The sequence below is a fragment of the Hesperophylax consimilis genome, chromosome 7, assembly GCF_061612785.1.
Source record: "Hesperophylax consimilis isolate HC1 chromosome 7, BYU_Hcon_1.0, whole genome shotgun sequence".
Classification (NCBI taxonomy): domain Eukaryota; kingdom Metazoa; phylum Arthropoda; class Insecta; order Trichoptera; family Limnephilidae; genus Hesperophylax; species Hesperophylax consimilis.
In genome coordinates, this window is record NC_142842.1 from 20531707 (window position 1) to 20539209 (window position 7503).

Sequence of the window (7503 nt, forward strand, 5' to 3'; positions counted from 1 at the left end):
TGAGGTTTGAGATTGTAATGATAGTGCCGGCCCCTTTAGACTTATTTCTATCTCAAAGGGAGGTCCCAGCATTAGGACTTTGTGTGTGGATTATTAAAAACTTTTTTTCCCACAAACATCATCCAAAACAGCCTCCTCTGCATCTTTCCTACCTTATTCTACAATTACTTACCACCTTCGTACCATCAGTTCGTGTATTTGAGAAATGGTGACTGGCAAACTCATCAAAATGACAATTTAACACACTTTTATAAAGCGATTAAACAAAAAACTAGGTAAAATTGGTTGCATTGGTTAGGTTTGTGTGTTTGTTTTTTCATCACTTTTAATTACTTAATATCATTTTTTAAAGGGGTGTTGAGTTATCGTGGAACCTTGAGAAATATGACCACGAGAGAGAGAAAAACTGATAATGGCATTGTAAGAAGGAAGAATTCAGGAAATTCTATTAATCAAGGACTGAATGCTGTCTTAACTAAAATAAGAATCTAAAGAAGAGATGCTAGCAGGGCACCATTGAGTACTGATACAAACCCTATTGTGTGGTAGTGATGCATGGAAATTACACAGTAAAGATGAAAGTAGACAGAATGATATAAAAATGAGATCATGAGGCGTATTTCCAAAAAACCTCTCTTATACTGTCACTGGTTCGATTAAAGTGATTTTTTTCGTTAATTATCGGACGTGTCCAGTTGATTGAATTCGTGAATCTGTAACATGTTTTCCACTACCAGATTTTCTACATAAAATAAACTATAATTGTGGTTTATATAACATTCGTTTTAATAAATAAAAACATTTGGGAAGCGTTATGACTTTTGCCCTGTGCCGGGGCGTTACCGATTGGATCCGATAATTTTTCTGGCCATATTTTTAATTGATTCTCTCTCTCAAGTCGAAATTAACGAAAGATTAATTATTAAGCACAATTTAATTTACAAAACACGTTCAATTATTCTTATTTTCAATTACAGTTGCTGAAGAGAAAACCATTGCGTTTTTAAGACCTCCGAGAAATAATCATGAAGAATCATTTTATCGTTGTTTATCGCGTTTTTATTGAATCTGTGTTTATTTTATAGAACGCCATATCATTTTAAATTGAACACAAATTGTTAATTAATTAATAATTTAATCATTTTAATTTAGAACCCACATACGTGTAGTTATGTATGTTTTCATTGAGGTTATAATGTGTTTAAAATGAAATGATGCCAATAAATAGACAGAATTTGTTATTCCTTTCACTCTTTTCTTCGTTCATCACTAATATTTAACCACAATGAATTATTTGAAACATGTCTTATTCGGGCGTCCACGACTCTTTATATCATTCACCTCTTGTGGTGAAATATAAAATCCATATTGTTACTGCTAAAAAACTTAGTAATGTCGACTTTAATTTGACACTGTATCTCATTCCAGTGGAGTGCAGTAAGTAAGTCTTCATCGGGCGTCACCGACTTTTTGTATCACTAAAACCACTCTCCAAACATTCCTTTCACTAATAAGAACAAACTTTGAAAGTTTCATCTCAATTTTTTGAATGGTATAGAAACACATACGGGATAAACAGAGACACATTAATTTTTATTTATGTACAGGGTTTTTCCAATAAAAGATGTTATTTTGAATAGCCCGCTATTTCGGTAGATGTTACTTTTGAAGCTGTTATTTTTTAACATGTGACAAGTAGAAACTACGCCATTAATAAAAATGGAACGATACACGCTTCAACAACGCATTGAAATTATTAAAATTCACTTGAGTGAATCAAATGCAAATCATCTTGAGTGATGAGGCCCATTTCCACGTTGGTGGCTTCGTCAACAAGCAAAATTGTCGCATCTGGGGCTCGGAAAACCCAAGAGATATTGTTGAAAAGCCTCTCTATCCTCAACGTGTTTGGTTGTTTGGTGCGGTTTATGGTCCGGCGGAGTCATTGGACCTTACTTTTTCGAAAATGAGGCTGGAGCAACAGTTACGGTGATTGGATTGCGCTATCGAGAGATAATTAATTATTTTTTGTAGCCGGAATTGGATGGTATTGATCTGGACAACGTTTACTTTCAACAAGACGCTACGTGCCACACAAGCAACTAAACCATTGATCTTTTACGATTGAATATCAAGATAACGGCTCTTATTGGAAAATCCTGTAGATAAACCCTGAAAAATGTTTGCCTCAGGCTCATTGCTTTTCAAAATAAGAAATTTAACGTTTGATTGTTAGTATACTTGAAAATTGTCAACATCTTTAAAAAAAATTAACAAAAGAAATACTATAATAATTTTGGTAGGTATCTACCTATTTTATCGCTATTTAGAATCGTTTCCTCAATCAGTTCTAATTTTGAAAACCTCATCACTTCTAGAGGTCATTGAACCGAGGTTACACAGATGCACACCACCGAATATTATTAAAAAAAGAGTTACCGGATGAGTTGTACACATAAATATTGCGCTTAGGATCAGTGCCCCAGTTGCTCTACCTAGTCCCGGCTCTTTACTTGAAGTTGAATGGCCACCCGGCCCTGATAATATAAAATATTTTATTATTATATATGTAGAAACATTAACGATGGTCATAAAATTAATAGCTTTATGTATTTTACAAATTGATTCGTCCCAGGAATATAAATATCTATTTTGATAATATAATTCACACATCCATTGTTCCCCGTTTGTAATTCACCATAGATCTCCGATACGACGAAAATTAGTTTTATTACCGACTGTTTTTAATACCCTGATTCGTCCGTGATTTGAATTCATATACATACACATGTCGCATTCCCTTATTGCTTATATTCTCTATTATATTATATTCTACTGAAAATTGTGTTTATATTTTACACAAAAAAGCGCTATAAAACTATTTAACATAATCCAATATGGAAACGTTTTCACGAAGGGAAATATCTACAGTCGTAAATAATCAATCACCCGGGGTTGATATTCTATTAGACTTGATGGATAATAAGAAAATTCAGCACATTCTAGAAAATCCATCTTTATTTAAAAATAATTCGAAAATTATGAATTTTTAAAAGCTTTTACAAATAGAAATATTTACTTTTCTTATTATTTACCTGTTGCCTTTGTGTTTAATTCGTAGAACTCCATTTAGTTATAAAAATATTTAAAATCAAATTTGATAATATAATTATTAAGTTCTGCAAGAATTTTTTGGTTTTTGTTATTGTTAACTGTCAACTGAAAGTGGCCTTGAAAGACGAAACAGCTGTAACAATAACAAAAACCAAAAGATAATAAATAAAAAAATATACATATATATTTACATAATATTTGAAAATATAAGTTTTTACAAAGAGGAAAATTTTCATAATATTTGAAAATAAAAGTTTTTACAAAGAGAAAATACTCACATAATATTTGAAAATAAAAGTTTTAACAAATAAAAATACTTACATAATATTTGAAAATAAAAGTTTTTACAAAGAGAAAATACTTACACAGTATTTGCAAATAAAAGTTCTTACAAATAGAAATGGTTACATAATTTTTGAAAATAAATGTTTTTACAGAGAGAATTATTTACATAACATTTGAAAATAAAAGTTTTTACAAAGAGAAATAGTTACATAATATTTGAAAATAAATGTTTTTACAAAGAGAATTGTTTACATCATATTTGAAAATAAAGTTTTTACAAAGATAAATATCCTGCGTTTCTGTTCAGCAATAAAATTGTTGTGAAATGAAAATTTAAAAAAATATGTTTGTTAATGTTGTTTTATACCTGTTTTATCTAAAAAATAATTGGTAAAATACGTATTAACACAAAAAATAATACCTACCGTTAATAAGTAGACACTGAAAATGCATAGTTAATACCTAGGCAAACAAATTGATAGGGAATCAGATAAAAAGTTTCTTTGGTGTAAAACTTGGGGCATACTCAGAAGTGAGATAATAATGGCCCTTAAATAATATAACTATCTAATTATTTCACTTTTAGATAGATGTAGGTAGGTAAATGTTTCACTTTGTGATAATTTAAAGCAGGTAAATAAGCTGATATAGCTATTTAGATAGCTGATTTAGATTTAATCTTTATAACGAATTGGTGTACATTATGAATACCGAAAAATATGCTTTAGATAAATTGAAGGTTTTCCTATCGTTTCGCTTGAGTACAATACAAATAAAAATAATAACTTACTCAATAAAACATTTCAATGTAAACTACTAAAAAATATTTTTTTCAACGAGTAAAGGAAACAACTTAAAAAAATACAGTATTAAAGCTAAGAATATCTGAGACAGTTTCACTTGATTAACTTTTTTGCTTTCTTATAAAATGATTTACAAAATAAATAAAAACCAGTTTTGTGCTTGAAATCGAACGTTTTTCGACTCCGTTTGTCAAGCGATTTTAATGCCTATTACCTACAATATAAGGTATACCAAGAATATTCAAATTTTTGGGTTGTAGCTTCCTCTTAATTGTTGATGCTGTTGCCCCCCTAGCAATTGGGACAAATAGGGTTGGAACAATAATATTATGGCATCTTGTCGTATTTTTTTACAGATAGTTAAATAGATATTTCAAAACTTCATAATACGAATTGACGTTGCGAACTGAAATTAGTTTCGTTATCTTTGATTTTTCAGATACAGAAAGCTGTGTAGGAAATTTTTTGCCGTTTTCGAAACAAACCAACTGATTTTCTACATTGTAATAAAGATTATTGTAGCATGGGAGTTATTATTCATACTTACATTATTTATTATACCAAAATACCGGTGCGTTTACAAAAAAAAATTTAACCAAACAACAAACATTTTTTTGGTACAGAATTTATTTTTCAAAAAACATTTTTCGATACTCGTAAAACATCCGCGATTTTCACCAAGTTTGGTGATGGGCGTCATTTTAATTTTCGTAATCAAAATATTGCGGTTTGGAATAAGAGTTTTTGATAATAAATCTTTTGAGTCACATATTCCAAATCCCGATAATGATCCAAGTAATGATAAATAAAGACGTGTTACATGATTGGTTGTATAAAATATTTCACTAGGAAAACGTTAATTAAATTATATATTATTAAGCAAGACAAAATATTTTAATTTTTTTTTCTAATTTTCATACGTTACAAATTTTTTCCACACCGACGTTAGTGTAGGCACTATTGTTATGTTTTAAATATTTTCAAAAGAAATTACTGTTTGATATTTTTTTCTTTTTAATTTAATTAATATAAGAATTGTGAATAGTCCCATTTCGCGATCGTCTCTATTGTAACATGATTTGAAAGAAATTTTCATAAAGGAGACTGACACAATATTAAATTATCTTTAAGGCGATGCCATACGTAGTAATGCAAAATCATGTGTTTTTGGCATGAAAATTTGGTCGCCTAGAAATGTTTCAGATGCTTTAATTAAATGCTGCGAGTATAATACATCTTGACCTTTGAAACAATCGAGTATTTTTTATATAAGTCTTTTTATAAGCCTAGAAAAAAATAATGTATAGCCATATAAAAACTGCTTTGAAGTTCAAAATCTCCTTCTTGCGAACCCATTTTCGGTTATGATTTTATTGTGCAATTTAAGTTATTTATAAAATGATCGGAAAAAAAATAAATATTTATGCCTGAACATCCACAAAATAAAATAAAAGGCACTTTTTGGCCATGTTTTTTTCTTGCATAAATCAAAACAGGCGGATGGTGTTAAACGGGAATTTAAATGCTGTGGATCACATCTTCGGATGTGATCCACAGCAACTCTTTAAATCAACTGCTTTAAAGATCAAAATCTCCTACTTACTAATCCATTTTCGGTTATGATTTTATTGTATAATGTGGCAAATTAAGTTATTTATAAAATGATTTTAAAAAAATTAAATATTTATGCCTGAACATCCACAAAATAAAACAAAAAGCACTCTTTGGCCATGTTTTTTTCTTGCATAAATCAAAACAGGCGGATGGTGTTAAGCGGAAATTTAAACCTTATCGCCATCTACGTAAGGGTTGTTATTGATAGCGGCTCAATTTAAAATATTACACGATGTAATGCATCGCCTTAAGAGAAATTTTGATTTTGATTTATTAAATAAGAGATAATTAGAATCATAATGTGTTTAGGCCCGAGGACTACTGTTGACAAAACTACCTGTCACGTGGAATGTGATGTGGCAAGAACGTCAAGAAAAAAAAAATAGATTTATTTTTTTTTAAATTAAAAATGTCACTTAGTATCCACTGTCACAGCTGTTAACCTCCACAGTTGTTTAATCTCGGATTAAGCCCAAGCGATTTGTAAACCGTTTCAATTATAAATCACGGATGAGTCGGGATTTATGACTGGAGGCCGAGCAAATTATTCCAAGTTACCAAAGCAGGTGGATCTCACATAATTCTTAAAAAATTGGTTTAGATTAATAAGATAAATCAACTTTTATTATACGTACTAAAAGCGTATTTACGTTCAATTGAAAACATGTGTTTATATTGATTATCGAAATTGAATTACTGTATGGGCCACACGCAGACATGCACACAGCCATTAGTGTATTTGATTTCTTGTTTTGGAACCCATCTAATCGAAAACTAAACGATAAATTGTTGAAATAATATGATACTTGTTAAGGCGTGGGGAGGACAGAATGGGATGTTAGGGGAGGTATAGAAACATAGAACATCTGTGACGTTTAGTGCTTATGTATTTGTGTTAGTATAAAGTGATTACATAATCTACCAGAAGATGGCAGCAGCGGACTGGAATGCCGGGTTTTTCCTGTTGTTTACATCCTATAGAACCGAAATATCCAGCGATTTCAGACGATGAAAGGTTATTAAATTCATTTAATCTTTATTCTTAAACATGACCTGAAGTTACTACCCGGGTTTGCCTAAGTTTAAAACTGATGTTTTTCTACCTTTCGGAGCTCCATAGCTCACGATAAAAATCAAGTTGGGAGTTTGAATGTAGACTTTCTATACAGATAGGTGCAAAGTTCACGTCAAAGCTCAACATTTTGGTGTATCGATAAGATATTATTTTACGCCTCTGGAATAGTGGATACAGAATGCGTAACACAGCCGGGTTACTAAAGACTAGAATCCAGGTCTGCAGCACCATTTAGGTAACCTTTTGTCCCTGAGAGATAAACCAATATAATAGTATGGCTTGCCATTTGATAATAATATACTACTTAACCCGGTCCTAGCTTCAGTGCGTATTAAAATCACGAATAAAATTAAACAATTAATATCGCAGGAACACAGGCATTTCTCACGGATAACTTAATGTATTTTTATGCTACAACAGGAACTCCACACGCAATATTTGTACTCTAATGCGTAGAATGTGGAAGATACGGAGGCCATGGCCAGAGGCGATCATGGGGATGAAAGGAAAAATTCTGTATTAAAGGTAGGTATTTTATTTTTTTAATGGATCAATACAAAAATCACAATCAATCCCAACGTATTTCCTCGGAAACAAATCGAGCCTCCAAAG